Raw genomic sequence first — 16,526 nt, forward strand, 5'->3', positions numbered from 1 at the left:
TACGATTCCACTGAGCAAAGCCCAGGTCAGGATCTGGGGAGCCCATGCAACATGCTACCACTCACTGGAAAATTGAGGACAGCTTCACCAGCTCTAATTTTATAAGAATGCATTATCCATGCCTCACTAGCATCTCTTCAGTGGGGCAGGGAGGCTACTCCAGGCCCAGAGGATGGATAAGCAGCTACGGAGCAGCATCGCCACTGTACAGTGGTTTGTGCAAAAGCAGCAGTCACTAAAACATAGCTCAGGAACTAGGGTTGTGAAATATTAGCTGGGATAAACATTGGCCTGAAAGTTCTGAGCATGAGTGCTTTATTTTCCCTTTTATTTTCTTTGAAACTAAATTGGAGTACAATCAAAGAATGGCAAAAGAATAAAAAAAAGTTGTTGTTTAAATACAATTTTGTTCATGATAATACAATTGAAAGAGCCTACTCCTGCTTAGTTATGGCAAAATTCCCAGTGGTTTCATTGGGAACAGAACTGGGCTGAAAGTAATAATTAGTCTCTAATGTGGAGACAGGAAGCTTCAAAAGATGGCTGCTAAATCAGTGTACTCTGCATGTTTTTCATCAGGCTTTTTAGCACACATTTTCAAATAGACACACGATAACTATTTGAATAAAAGAAAAAAATATTGTCATAAATATGTAATTATATAACAAAGCCCAGATCCTGTGTCCACTTATGAGGACCTACTAGGACCACAGAAACAAAAAAATATGCATGGCACAAGTGTCCCCAGCTGCTGACGACATGACACAGTAAGAAAGGTGCCTCAGGCTCGGCACCCCACTGTCCATGGGGAAATACTCTGCAGGGCTCTCCACAGGAGGACACAGAATGATTATGTAGAATGTTGGGGCATAACCAGTGAGGCAACATGCAACAGCAATCCAACTAGGCTAAAATCCCACACGAGCACATCAACCACTTCCCATATACCAGATTGCAATGGCTGCAGGCATGCTACACAGCAGCTTCTGTAGACGGACCTGAGGGTTTTTCTCCTCAAGCCCAAGACTTACTTAATACCCAGATTCCACTTGAATATGAACCCTTACTTTGCATTTTGCATGAATGCTCCCAGAGTCACTCATGAATCACACACAGATAAAGACACCAGCCAAATACCCATAGCTCCCAGGCTTGTACCCAGGGCCGGCTCCAGGCACCAGCTTACCAAGCAGGTGCTTGGGGCGGCCACTTCGGAGAGGGGCGACACGTCCAGCTGTTCGGCCACAATTCGGCAGACGGTCCCTCACTTCTGCTCGGAACGAAGGACCTCCCGTCGAATTGCCGCCACAGATCGCGATCACGGCTTTTTTTGTTTGTTTGTTTGGCTGCTTGGGGTGGCCAAAACCCTGGAGCCGGCCCTGCTTGTACCCTAGGAATATACCATCTTGAGCTGCTCAGAACCCTTTCTTGAGCAATGCAAGTTTATTAATTGATGATTAATTTATTAATCCCCTTCATTAATGGAAAGTGGATATACACCAGCCTTTGTAACCTGAGCAGATTTACCAAGCACTTCAGTCAAACTCACTGGTAAGGATAAACTCTAGAATAAGTTTATTGATTTAAAAGATATAATCACTTAAAATCTGTGATAGGTAAAGAGTCAGAGTGGTTACCAAAATAAAATAAAATAAAATAAAATAAGCACACAGTCTAAACTCTCAGCCCCGTTAGACTGGGCAACATCTAAATTAAGCAGTTTTTCTCACCCCACTGGATATTGCAGGTTGATTACAGTTTTTCATATGCAAGCTTTTTCCTCTTTGCTCAGGGACCAGTCTCTTCAGCTCCAGTGTTCTCGTTGCCTTCAGCATAGGTGGGGGAGGAGAGAAAGGATGAAGCATGGGTCCACTGTGTCCTGTGGACACTTAGTCCATGTGCTTGGAGAACATAAGTCCAGGCATGTCTGGCGGACATTGCTAGGTCACCAGGCAAGGTTGAGCACTTGCCCTGGCTATAGCCTTGTGCAAGTGAGTCACTGAATTGTAGCACCCTTGCTGGACAATAGCTGTTGATGGTTATTCGACACCCGCCTGAGCATTGGTTATTCCTCTAGTTATTGTCTTTGGGGAGCTAGTATCTGGGCGTTTACCATACCCACAGCATATTTTAGTGACAATCACACAACACAATTCTTATAACTTCATATGCATTAATGATATACATATTTAGATTAAACAGTGGGTTTCAGCAGATCATAACCTTTCCTATGATACATTACAAGGCATGCTTTTTATGCAATATCACAACTGTATACAAATGATGAATATGAGGGTTACAGGGTTCTCCCCTGGGATGTAGAGTGTCATAATCTCTTTATGGCTGGTGTAGAATCCACATCTAAGGTAACCCTATGCCCTGCTGTTCCACAGCTATATATAGGCCTGTTTGAGCTGTTCACAATCCCTTGTACAAGATCAAGTAGCACTCAGGTTGCTTTAGACTATCCTGAAGGATTGGTGTGGTGCAGAGCTGCCCCGGGAACAGGGGAGTGCTGAGGTGACCTTTCTTGCCTCCTGATCTGAGCTGTGTTATCCTCAGCTGTGGCTGTGAGCTTTTGAGGCCTTTGGATTTTCCAGAAACAAACTACAAATCTTAGTTTCTACAAGGATTCCAAAGAACACTAATTCTCCCCTTTCTCTCCCAGCTTGCTATTCAAGTGTTTTTTTTTTTTCTCCAGAGAATGTAAACCATGTAAATCTTATCTGGGATTTAGAAATCTAGAAGATTATCAAATAAGAGTCATATAGAGGCAGTCAGCCAGAGGACTGCCTGTTAATTTAGGTAATTCCATTGTTATTTAATAGTTTTAGCACTTGAAATTAAAAGGTAAGTGACCCACCAGACTTCTGGTATGATTCCACCAAAAAAAGAAACATTGACCACAAGGCCACTAATGAGGAAATTAAAAATACCATACGGTTGGTTCTAGTTTAACAAAAGGTCATAATTTTATTATACCAGTTGTGAAAAGCTATCTATCCAATCTGATTCTCTTTATTTGCTTCCTGGCCATCAGTGGAAAGATGGAGACTTTAATTACTTTCCCCCATATCCCCTGTGATTTGGCCCCCAACACTCCTCAAATCTTCCCTTTCCATAGGTGCAAAATGTGGGCTGTGATTTGGGAAGTGCTCAATCTGAGCTCAGCCCACCCCCCACATCCCAGTTCCTACCCCAATACCATGGCCCTTATAATAGTTACCACAATCAGAGCTGAGCAAATAACTGACTTTTCAGTTTGCCAAACTGGAAAAAATATCTTCAGATCACACTAAACATTTTAATACATAAGAAAAAGTGCAAATCCCACATACAAGAGCAGGAGGACTCAACCCATAGGTGTTGTACCTGAAACTAATTTAACTCTAGTTGACTAAATTTCAGATTTAGGTTGTCCCTTTAACAGACATACAAACCAAATGCCTCAATTGAATTCATAACACAAATATTTCAGGGATAAGAATTCAGTTAACATCCACAAACAAAATTTACTAAGGGCAGGTCTACACCACAGGATTAAGTTATGCAACTCCAGCTATGTGAATAATGTAGCTGGAGTCGACATACCTTAGGTTGACTTACTGTGGTGTCTACACCGCACTGGGTCGACGGGAGAAACTCTCCCATCGACTTACCTTATGCTTCTCGGAGTTGACAGGAGACCAATCGGCACAGCGTGTTGATCCTTCAGTAAGTGGAGACAAGCCCTATGAGAATGACAGCATCTAGACTATATCAGATATTCTCTATTATCTCTCGTTCGTGGCCAGCATTCCTAATCTTTATACGCAGAGTCTGGCTTGCACTAAGTGATGCTGAACAAAATATTTTTTTTTTCCCCCAGTATTTCATTGCTCAAGACTTTTATCTTGTACCAACTTCCACCCTATGCCCATGCTTCTACTGAATGTCAGAATAAATTTTAGCATTGCATGTTGCCTTCTGTACCCATTTATATATTGAAGAATATCACACATCTACAAACTCAGGCTATGAACTGTGCTCCCCACCCAAAGAAACCTAGCAAAATGTTAAATGGAGAAATGAACATTAAAGCAAGGTCCTACACTAAAAAGTTGTACAAAATGGTATTGTGGGGTTCAACATCCATTGCACATCTGAAGTCGCATGCTCTAAAGTTCAAGATTATAAGGCCTCAGTATTAAAGACTATAGAAATATGAAGTGTTGTATGCTTCATTTCATACCTTGATAGTGCTTCATGTTACTTTTTACATCTGCTTTGTTTTTGCTTTTAAAGAAATAAGGAGTTTTGTTTTACTATACTACAGTGATGCTCAAACATTTTAGCAGTTTGCCCTTGACTTAGGTGTGTTCTTAGTCCATGAGGGCTAAAGCACTTAAGGCCTCTTTGAACATTAAAAGTTCAAGAATTTGTTTTAAACTACAATTGCTATAGGAGGGGGAAAGAATCAATTATTCTAATATGCATAGAGGACAAAAGGGCCACAAAGACATGGGAAAAAATGAGATTCAGTATAGAATGAATAAAGGAAATTCAAGAAAAGAATGGATATCTCAAATTTATTTGCACCCATGTGCAATAAGGGCCATAAGTTATTTTGCTTGAGCTATTCATCTTCTCTCCCTCTCTAAATAATTGGCCATATTATTTTAAACTTTCCAGGCTATCATTCAACTATTAGTCAATAATATTACCTGCTTGTCTGATTCAATTTTATCCTAATGTAACACATTATCTTAATATAGCAAATGTGAGTTTTACCAACTGCACACCAGGCATAGTACTGCTAGTACATTTCTTGATTGAACCCAAAGGTTCATAACATTAGCATCACTATGTCATATTAAGACTTGAGTAAAGTATTATTCCAAACATGACCCTTTATTGTTTGGTACTTAGTGCACACCAACGGTATGCTTTGGCACCACTACAAGGCATGCATCATCTCCTTGAAACCTCCAGATGCCTTGTCTGGAGTCTAATGTATGTAATGAATCATCTTAGATTGAATTGAATGTGATTCCTATTTTCTTGCCAAGCTGTGGTACTTGACAAATTCAATTTTATTACTTGTAGACAGTTAAGGCCTTTCTCTACCTTATTTTTAAATTCACTAACTGTGTTGTTAAATAGATCTACTTCAAGATTCTGTAATTAAATGCTTTCTCTATGTGCTACAGGAAACCAGACCTGAGGAGGGCTCCTGAATGTGTGAGGCAGAATATACACAAATGCTAGACCTAGACTATAGAAATCAGTATCCAAAGAGATAAGAATTAAACACAGACCTTATATTCCTGTGTGTAAGATGGACCTGGGATTCCTCCAGTAAGATTGTTTTCTCTCACTCTTTTTCTCCTATAGGCTGGAATAGCTGCTAAATTTTGTCCATATGTGATCTCTCACACAAATGAGAGATAACCACTTATTTTCCCCTCAGGCTGCTCATAAGCAGTGGGAAGTGGGTGCAGGCAGAAGCCTCTCTCTTGCAGTTGGCAGAATCAGAGGGAGAAAGAAGGTGGATCCAGGGCCAGCATGGGTGTTGGGGGAACCCAGTGGTCCTGGGAGCCTGGAGAAGCCAGGGGGGACCATAGTATTGAAGGAAGTCAGGAGAAGACTGTGGGATTAGAGTATAAGGGCTTGTTTGAGGAAAGGGCAGAAGACTTGGGGTTAACCGGGGAAAGCCTGTCCACCTTCAGCAGTCACACAGTCTGCCTGCCCTCAGTGCCAGTGCCCAGTGCCATATACTGGTGTCTGGGAGTAGCAATTTCAGGAAAATCCTTCTCAGTCCCTGTAGCCCTGCTGTATGCATAAGAATCTAGATGACCTATAGAAGTATGTGAGGGAAGAGGCCAATGCTTGAGTGCTATGCCTAATGCATGCCCTGGACTAGAATTGAGAAAGGAGGATAGTGTTGTTGTAATTTCTCATTTTAAATACTTGAAAAACTCTCAGGCAATATGCTGGGGGGAGAGGAGAAATGAAAAATAAGTAATTATTACATATTTACTGTTTGATTTTACCTGTGAAAACTTTGGTCTGGGATCAGAGGCCTGTCTACTGCATAGCATATAAAGATAGTTTATTTCCAATGTTACTGTTGAATGTGAACTCTTGGGTCATTTTGTTCCCATTCATACTCCATGGTATGTTATTTTCATTTTATCAAACCTTAAATTAAAAAACTGCAGCCATTTCAATGGTTGTTGGTACCTTGAGGAGAGTGAGCCCAATAAAAAGGTGTAAGGTCACATAAAATTAATCAAGAGCAACAGAGGGTCCTGTGGCACCTTTGAGACTAACAGAAGTATTGGGAGCATAAGCTTTCGTGGGTAAGAACCTCACTTCTTCAGATGCAAGATAAAATAAATCTTCAGATAAAATTAATCTTTTCTCTTGACATTTGAAATATAATATTTCATATACAGTAAGAATATACAGTGTGATTTCAAATCATTGCTTCAGTTTTGGAAGTCAATATGAGATCCATTATTACACCTTTTATGATTTATGGAAATCATACTAGTTCAACAGTGCAAGCAGTTGATCAGACAATTGTTGATTTCAAGGGGATTACTGCTTCTAGCAGAAAGGATTTGTATAATCAGCCCCCTTGTTTGTAAACTGGAGACTTTTCATTTAAAATAAAATCTAGTTCCGGACTAAATGATCAGCTCAGAGTTCTGTTTTGTTTGTTTGTTTGTTTGTCTGTCTGTTTGTTTGCACTTGAGGCAGCTTGCATCAGAAGCTAAGCTTTGAGACAATCTTTTGGTGTTGGCCGGGGTCTACCTCTATGGGCTGCCTCAACCCTGGTAAATTCTGGCAGCAGCCAGGCTCTCTGGTGAGGTTATCAACCTGACCCTGGGCAGTCCTGCCCCCTCAGTCTATATCACACCGTTAAGAAAAACAGATGCACTTGGTCTCAGATTGAAATATGTGGCAAGAGCAGCACCAGGAAGATAAAATGAAGATTTTGGTTCCCACTACTTCTGAACAGAGTGTGAGCTGAGTGGAGGGTGTGGGGGCGGGGAAGAGGAGGGGGGAATGAGGGTAAAGTGAAAGCCAATATGAAATATCCACTCTAATGAAAATATTTTGTGGAAGCTGTAGAGAAAAGATTAGGACTCAGCCAATTTATATTACTGTTCTCAAAGATAAGATTTGGGAGGGTGGATTAGAACACTTCACTCTGGAGCGCAGAAAGGGCACAAAGCAGCCAGCTAGCCATGAGACAGGGAAAGAAGCTGGTGACTCAACGTCCATTTAAAAATAAAATTAGGTTGTATATGTATGAATACCATTGCCCTATACTGGGTACAGTCAGAGCAACTCATATGTCATTTGCCCGGTACTGCTAGGAGCTGGAATAAATACTCCTTTAGTTGAAGTGATAGGGATGTATAGTTTTCAATCTCCACCCACCTTGGTGTCAGGGAAGCTTCACGTAAGCCATGGTGTTTATTATTACAGTCATAAAGATGGTTAGTTGGTACTATCTAGCAAAATTATTCATTATATGGAAAGTAATAGGAATCAGTCTGAAAAATGCAAATAAATAACTTTGAGAGACCACTAGAGTAAATCCCCTTCGTGCAACGTAAAACATTTTAAAAGGCACTAAAACACATTATACAACTAGTCAACTTTAGAGTTAATCAGTAAGATGTATGGTCTGCTGCATCACTTTATTTACAGGAGTCCTCCTGATATTTTATTATTTACCTTGTCAGAGAAATGACACGAAGCCTTTCATTAATCTAATTTACTAGCATAATATGAAGCTATTATTTTTATGTTAACTGGTGTAAAAAAATCATATCCACCTTAGATGTACTTCTGTACAAAGTAAGTGACCTGTTGGATTAAAAATTTGGTCTTTCAGAGCTGACTCTTGAAGAAAATAAAATTAAAAAAAAAAAGAGGTTTGTGTAGATTAAACTCTGAAGTGGTCAAGGATTTAAGGGGCTTGACATTAGATTTTGAAATATATCCAAGGCTACATTTATACACAGACAGCTTAGCCATTAGTCAAAAACAAGTCGTAATGCCACCCAAGGAAAAGGAGGAATACAACTCACTTCCCAAGGACATAATTTTCTAGTACTTGTCTTCAGAATTTTAGATTAGGTGCCATTTCTATCTGCACCACCTCAAAGACCAACACAATATATTGAATCAAGATTTGATTCAAAATTCAAAAGAAATACTAAATCACTGACTGCAGCAATATTGGTTGATTTATACTCCCGGTATCCCACTTTCATGCTCTCAAATTCCACTAGGTGGGTTTTATCAAACAACATAGCAACACAGTAGTGAGAGTCAAACAAATCAGCATGTTTGGCAGGCATGGAAATTGATTACCAATTTTTCTTGCTTGGCAGAATTACTTCTCTCCATTCACACTCTTCACTGTATTGGGAGCATGAAGCCTCAGTCCGATAATCTTTTGTTCTGTGGGACAGTTAAATTCAACACATAGAAACAAAAGAAGGGTAAGTTAATATCTTTTACTGGACCAATGTCGGTTGGTGAAAGAGACAAACTTTTGAGCTACACAGAGCTTTTCTTCAGGTCTAGGAAAGGTAATCAGAGTATCACAGCTAAATACAAAGTGGAACAGATTGTATTTAGCTGTGACAAACTGATTACCTTTTCCAGACCTGAAGAAGAGTTCTGTGTAGGTTGAAATAATGTCTCTTTCACCAACAGAAGTTGGTCCAGTAAAAGATTTACCTCACCCACTTTGTCTCATATCCCGGGACCAACATGGATATAACAGCACTGCATAAAAAATGTAAGATGATCTTTAAAAATATTATAGTTTTCCTCTTCTGTCTGTACCATCTTAAAAAACAAAACAAAACAAAACAAAAAAAACCTATCAGAGGCCTCCTTTTTCCATTCTCTGATGTTGACCCCAGCTCCCTCTGGCACTTCAACACCCAGTGCCTAACTAGACTTGTTTTTTCTTACTGCTAACACCACTGTCAGTAATATTCTGATGTTGTTGGCTTAGTGATTTTTCTACACCACATCTCAGTTCTACACCGGAAATTCAAAAAAGAAAGAATATTAAATCTCAGAAATAGGGAAACAAAACCTTTATTATATGCTGCCACCGAGATGATCTTGCAATAATTTTGCTGCATTTGAATGACTATGTCAAGGTGAATAAAGTCCTAAGTTACAATTTTATTGAAAGTTGTTGGGAAGGAAAGGAAGTCTAATTTACTGGAGCCTATGAAATGGGATTGAGACGCTTTGAAGACTTTTTCTCTATTATGACAAATGTTTCTGCTCTTGAAAATGCAACAAAGTGAATAATCTGTTCATGGAGTCAATCAAGCTTTTAATACCTACATTCAGGAATTTTTAAAGTCTGGAGCTGTAAGTAAGTGAGCACAGATGCTCTTAAAGGAATTGTTAAATGGGTTTAGTGTATATGATTAAATATCTAAAATGAATCTTAAAGGGTAAAAACAAGCGAAAAGGTCTTTCTAAGGGTAAATACTGATGTAATTCATTTTTTGTCACTGTATTGGCAATCCTTCAAGCAACAAAAACTTTTATAATTCCAGGTTAATATTCTTTACTTTTGTTAGATAAGCCATTTTATTCACACCATTACACAAAGCAAACAACATGAGTGAGCTATGACTCGTGCTTTCCAAGTCAGAAGGTTATTTAAAAATGCTTTGCTAAATGTAGGGAAGCTTAAGCACTGCTAATGGAGTTAAAAGGAGACAGTAAAACCTAGCCGTCTGCCTTAATTGATCCTGTATTTTACTTTATGTACAATGGATGGAAAATGGTTTTAAAAACATTAAGGAAATGACCAAGCGAACCTACCATGGATTCTGTCTAGATATCTGATAAACAAAAGCGCAGAAGATCAATGGTAATACAGATACACCAGTCATTTAGTTCCTTTTAAAACAGACTATACAAAGTTAATTGGTCCAACATTTGACTTGCATGGAAAAAAAGTTAGTAAATCTCGTAACTCAGGTTTTATATGATGGTTTTAATTTTTATCATAAAAATAAAATACAAACATCAGTTATTTGGCATCTTTGAGTAGGGACAATAGGGAATCAGTGAACAAGGAAATCCATGAATTGCAAGGATTTAGGGGGTCTCTATAAGCTATTATAGTAGTTGCTTTCAGGGCTGCTCAGAGGGGGGGCAAGTGGGACAATTTGCCCTGAGCCCCGCAGTGACCCCCACGAGAATATAGTATTCTATGGTATTGCAATTTTTTTATGGAAGGGGCCCCCCAAATTGCTTTGCCCCAGGCCCCCTGAATCCTCTGGGCAGCCCTGGTTGCTTTCCAAGTATATAACAAGGCAGTTTCTACCTCAAAGAGCTTGCAGTCTAAGAAAACAAGCAACATACAAGGGGGGGGGCAAGAGGGGGAGAGCAGAATACCTTAGAAAGGTACTAGCCATATCCATTGGCCTTCTATTTAACAACTAGGTATTAGTCAGCAATTTATTACAAGTATTTTGACAGAAGCAGATATTCAGAGGAATTTTAAGGTGAAAACAGTAAACTTATGAACTACCTCAGAGTGTGTTTTGTGCAGAAGGGGTGATGTTGAAAGAAATAGAAAGACTACTGAAAGGAGTGGGAAAAAGAGGTGGTTAGGGCTAGAATGTTGGGTAAACTATTGACACACATAAGCAGATAAATAGGGAGGGGCAGAGTTGTGCATTTCATTGAAGGTGGGGATAAGAACATTGAATTTGATAAGGTGAGAGACAAGCCAATGGAGAAATACAAAGAGGGGGTTGACAGGGTTGAAGTTAAGGACAAAGTAAAATGATATTAGAAGCTGTACTGTCTGTGGTCTGGAGGTGGGGGATGAGGGTATCAGGGTGGGTCAGAGCAAAAAGAGTAGACTGCAGTAGTAAAGATATGAAACGATGAGCACTGGGAGGAAAGTTTTTGTAGTGTGGTCAGAAAGCAAAGTTTGGATTTTAGAAATGTTAGAGAGGAAAAAGTGGCAACATTTGGGTATAGCATGAATGTGCAAAGAAAAGAGGAAAGGGTAATCACCTACAGGCCTGCATGGTGGGGAGGATGATGCTGTCAACAGTGACAGACAGTGAGGTGAGCAGAGATGGTTTGAAAGGAGGAAAAAAAAAAAAAGAACGATTAACAGTGTTGGCCAAAGACGCTTAAGATTTAGCTTAGAGGGATAGCTGAGTGGTTTGAGCATTAGCCTGCTAAACCTAGGGTTGTGAGTTCAATCCTTGAGGGGGCCATTTAGGGATTGGGGGCAAAAATGTGTCTGGGGATTGGTTCTGCTTTGAGCAGGGGGTTGGATTAGATGACCTCCTGAGGTCCCTTCCAACCCTGATATTCTATGACAGAAAGATATCCAAAAGGAAGATGAGAGAGAGATATAAAATACAGTATTGGACTGATGGGCAAAAAAGTGGAAAGTTAGATTTGAGAGTCAACAACTGCAAACAGTTCTTGAAGCTATGTAAATGTGAAACAGATCATCCACAGAAACACAAGGGAAAGTTGGATCCCTCCAGGGAACAGGTGAGGGAAGGAGGACTCACTGTAAGATAATGAAGGAATGTTCAGGAGAAGATAGATGGAGAGCAAGCTATAAATTTTAGCCTGGAAGCGTTAATTAGAAACTTTGGTGAGAGCTTGTAGTGGAGTGAAGTCAGATTAGAGGGGATCCAGAATGGAGTTGGAGAAAAAATTGTGACAACATTTGCTGACTATAGATTGTATCCTTCAGAATGTAGATTTTTTTAAAAAAGACAAAGTTCAGGGTTCATTGTCTAGCTGCTGAAGAAAAGTAGCCTTGACAATAAAAATAGTTAGGTAAATTATAGCAGTTTTGTTGAATCTGTAGCCTAAAATACAAACAATACCTCTAAGTGAGGTGTGAAGTTTGCCCATTCATATTAATGGGGTGTCAAGTATGAAAACTAATTATCTAATTACTACCATAATTAACATTTAACTATGAATTATTGTACCAGAAACACTTGGTTTATGCATTTAGTACCAGTCATAGAATGTTTCTTTTATTTTAAAGGATAATCCATAAGAATAAGAATTATGTTTTTAATGTGGAAATAATCAAAATTTGATTACAAATATACAATTTGATGGAATATTTACTATTTGTATAAAGCTAGATGGAGACATTGCTTCTAAGCCCATAGTACAGTTATGCATAGCTGCATTGCCTTAGAAGTAGAGGCAGACCAACCAATATGATTAAACTTTTAAATAAGAATCATGGAATTTAAATGACTGTAATCACAAAATTTAGTCCAGATCAAACTATACACTTTGTATGGGATAGCTGAATTTCATTTTATAAGACAATATGGTTTTAAACCATGATAATGTATAAGAAACATATTGTCTAGTGGCTTTAATGCTGTTTAAAAGAACATTCAAGAAAAACTGTTTAATTAATATATATAATAAAATAGCAAGTAAAATACATAAAAGTCAACCAAAGAGAAAATATCCACTGTCCAAATGTGGATGCCTAAAATTTTAGGCAGATAAAAAAAATCATGACAATTTTCAAAGCTGCTGAGCATCTACAATTCACACTGCAACTAGTGGGAGCTGTGGGTGCTCTTATAGTCAAAGCATTTTATACAGGTATCTAATTATGAATGTGCCCCCCCCCCCCCCCGTTTGAAAAGTTTGGCCACGGATCTTAAAATTCATTATTTATTCAGCTGTTACCTATTTTAAGATTTTCTATAACAGTCTATTATCTGAGCAAGCTTGAATTATTGTAACTATACTTTCATGTTGTGTGGTCTTTTTCCAGAGGAGGCCTAGTTATAGAAACAAAAACTGGCTGTTTATTCTTTCAGGCTGATAGGCCTCTCTCTCTGCCTTTTATCATTGCATTTTGCATTTGCTGCTTTGCAAGACAAAGGAAATATATATTTCAGAGTACCTAAGAGATAGGCAAGATTAATAAAAACCTTTGTACTGGAATATGAGATGTTTTTTGAAAGTTTTGTACATCCATCTAGACCAGTGGTGGGCAACCTGTGGGCTGCAGGTTGCCCACCACTGGTCTAGACAATGCTAAAAACAACAAAACTCAACTTTTTTTCTAGCAGAAGCTGAGTACCAGCACTCCCCAAACACTAAAAACAAAGTTTTATATTTCAATTAAGTGGGGGAAATAGAGCAAATCATAGCCATAATAAGCCAGATCATGACCTCGATTGTGTAGACATACTGTTGCAAAAGCAGGGTAACTGTACATGTACAGTAGAGCGGCCATACTGGGTCAGACCAAAGTACCCGGTACAGGGTAACTGTACATGTACAGTAGAACGGCCATACTGGGTCAGACCAAAGTACCCGGTCTTCCGACAGTGGCCAGTGACACGTGCCCCAGAGGCATGTTCCCTCTCCTCCCACACGGCCGCCCCATAGTCCATTCCAGGAGTGCCCAGTCAGGAATCAGGTCTCCAGCTATAATCAGTCTCTAGGAAGGGACCCTTGCTGATTCCCTTCTGACCAGGGTAGGGTTAATATTGCATAGATCCCTTCCTAACACTGATATCCCAGCAAACCAGTCTACCAAAAGGCTAGTTCCTGTGCTTTGCTTTCTCTCCACGGGCTATGAATAGCGTATTGCCAGTATTTACATGTTACTGCACATTTTAGCAGGCCACAGTCTTTCCACAAGGGTTGAGGCCCTCTTTGGACAGAAGGTCTTGTCTGTTTGCTGGGTCAGAAGGAAGGTCCTGAGTCAGTTTAAACCCAGCCTTTTTATAGCCAAAAAAAGTACTTGATTTGCCTGTTGGCCTCTGGAAACCCAGTCTGACCCAGTACATGCAAGCTTCCCCAGGGGGCAATACCTTTCTGGAGGCTTTTACAATCTAATTGAGTCATCTTAATCACCCCCTCTCATCACCACCCCCCTCTCCCCCACACAGACAGTTCCTGAAGAAGCTGCAATAATCCACCCTCTGGAGTTGCATATAATCCCTGGCCCACAGTGATACATAAACTTAGTACAATCTGGTCCCCAAAGTTATTGCATGCCATTGTAATATCTGTCACAAAATCCACCCTCTTCCATACTTAACCCTGTGCAATCTTCCTGGACCTTGGATCCACCCAGAGGAGCAAGCATGTGCTGCACATGCACTACTCCCCTGGGCAGGGAGTGGGTGGAGCTTTGTCACTACTCCTCAAATGCACTTGTGAGTGTATGTGGATGAATGTTAATCTCCTTCCAGCTACTGTCAATAGTAGATTACTAACCCCTGGAACAAGGTGAGGCCAACGATAACATTTGTTCATCTTTAATGGATAATTCTTTCCCTCTAGTGCAGGTATGTGTCACCTATTAACCAGGGAAAGTCATTTAGTCACAGCCTAATCCAGTGTAAGAATCTACTTGGACCTATTCTGAAGTGTTCATTTACTTAATTATGTAGCCCGTGTAACAGGGGTCCAGTCCAGCATTCACTGAAGTCAGTGAAAATAAAGAGAACCCCACTGAATTTAATAGGAGTTAGACCACAGGTACTTTTACCCCTAGGGGTAAACAGAGATCTTCTGGGTTACATCAACTTGTCTAGATATTTGGCTAGTTTTACAACAGGCTACATAAAAAGCACTAGCGAATTCAGTACAAACTAAAATTTCACACAGACAATTACTTGTTTATACTGCTCTATATACTATACACTGAAATGTAAATATAATATTTATATTCCAATTGATTTATTTTATAATTATATGGTAAAATGAGAAAGTAAGTAATTTTTCAATAAATAATGTGCTGTGAGATTTTTGTATTTGTATGTCTGATTTTGTAAGCAAGTAGTTTTAAGTGAGATGAAACTTGGGGGTACACAAGACAAATCAGACTCCTGAAAGGGACACAGAAGTCTGGAAAGGTTGAGAGCCACTGAGTTAGACTATGCCCAGTTTAGACCCTCCTTTTGTGGGTATTTTCCCTATCAGAATTAATGGCATCATGTTTACATACACCACATCCTGAATACTACTCTGACTCCTCAGCATGTATTTTTCTAAACAATACAGTACAAATCAAATCAGTATTTTAGATGTCTGTATACTAATGCAAGAAGTATGGGGATAAGCAGGAAGAACTCAAAATGCTAGTAAATAAACACAACTATGACATAGCTGGCATCACAGAGACTTGGTGGGATAATACGCATGACTGGAATATTGGATAGAAGGGTACTGCTTGCTCAGGAAGGATAGGCAAGGAAAAAAGTGAGGAAGTGTAGCCTTATATATTAACAATATATACACTTGACTGAGGTTGAGATGGAAATAGGAGACAGACTTGTTGAAAATCTCTGGGTAAGTTTAAAAGGGATAAAAAACAGGGGTGATGTCATGTCAAGAGTCTACTATAGACCACCTCACCAGGAAGAAGAGGTGGATGAGACTTTTTTAAACAATTAACAAAATCATCCAAAGCACAGGACTTGGTGGTTATGGGGGACTTCAACGACTCAGAAATCTGTTGGGAAAAATAACATAGCAGGGCACAGATTATCCAACAAGTTCTTGGAACGAATTGGAGACAATATTTTTATTTCAGAAGGTGAAAAAAATATTAGGGGACAGGCAGTTCTAGATTTTATTTTTTACAAATAGGGAGGAACGGTTGAGAATTTGAAAGTAAAAGGCAGCTTGGGTGAAAGTGATCATGAAATGATAGAGTTCATGATTCTAAGGAATGGTAGGAGGGAGAACAGCAAAATAAAGACAATGGATTTCAAGAAGCCAGACTCTAGCAAACTCAGTGAGTTGGGAGGTAAGATCCCATTGGAAGCAAGTCCAAACAATCCCACTGTGTAGGAAAGCTAGGAAGTATGGCAAGAGACCACCTTGGCTTAACCAGGAAATCGTCAGTGATCTAAAACTCAAAAAAGAATTGTACAAAAAGTGGAAACTAGGTCAAATTACAAAGGATAAACAAACAAATAACACAAGTCTGAAGGGACAAACTTAGAAAGGCCAAGGCACAAAACAAGATCCTTCCTGCCTAGGAAGGAGTACTGTGAAAAGGGGTCTTGGGGTCATAGTGGACCACAAGCTAAATATGAGTCAACAGTGTAACACTTTACAAGAGAAAGTGAACATCATTCTGGGATGTATTAGCAGGAGTGTTATAAACAAAACACGAGAAGTAATTCTTCTGCTCTACTCCATGCTGATTAGGCCTCAACTGAAGTATTGTGTCCAGTTCTTGGCACCACATTTCAGGAAAAATGTGGAAAAGTTGGAGAAAGTCCAGAGAAGAGCAACAAAAATGATTAAAGGTCTAGAAAACATGACCTATGAGGGAAGATTGAAAAAACTGCTTTTGTTTAGTCTGGAAAAAGAGATGACTGAGAGGGGACACGATAACAGTTTTCATGTACATAAAAGATTGTTACAAGGAGGAGGGCGAATAATTGTTACTCTTAACCACTGAAGATAGGACAAGAAGCAATGGGCTTAAATTG

At 39.4% G+C, this 16,526-nt stretch overlaps 1 protein-coding gene across 2 annotated transcripts in view; it reads right to left on the reverse strand.

Moving 5' to 3' along the window:
• The window catches only part of SGCZ (sarcoglycan zeta), a 393,503-nt gene that overhangs the window by 208,306 nt on the left and 168,671 nt on the right, over positions 1–16,526 (reverse strand). The gene's annotated exons all lie outside the window — the stretch shown is intronic.

The sequence above is a fragment of the Malaclemys terrapin genome, chromosome 5 (assembly GCF_027887155.1).
Source record: "Malaclemys terrapin pileata isolate rMalTer1 chromosome 5, rMalTer1.hap1, whole genome shotgun sequence".
Lineage (NCBI taxonomy): Eukaryota > Metazoa > Chordata > Testudines > Emydidae > Malaclemys > Malaclemys terrapin.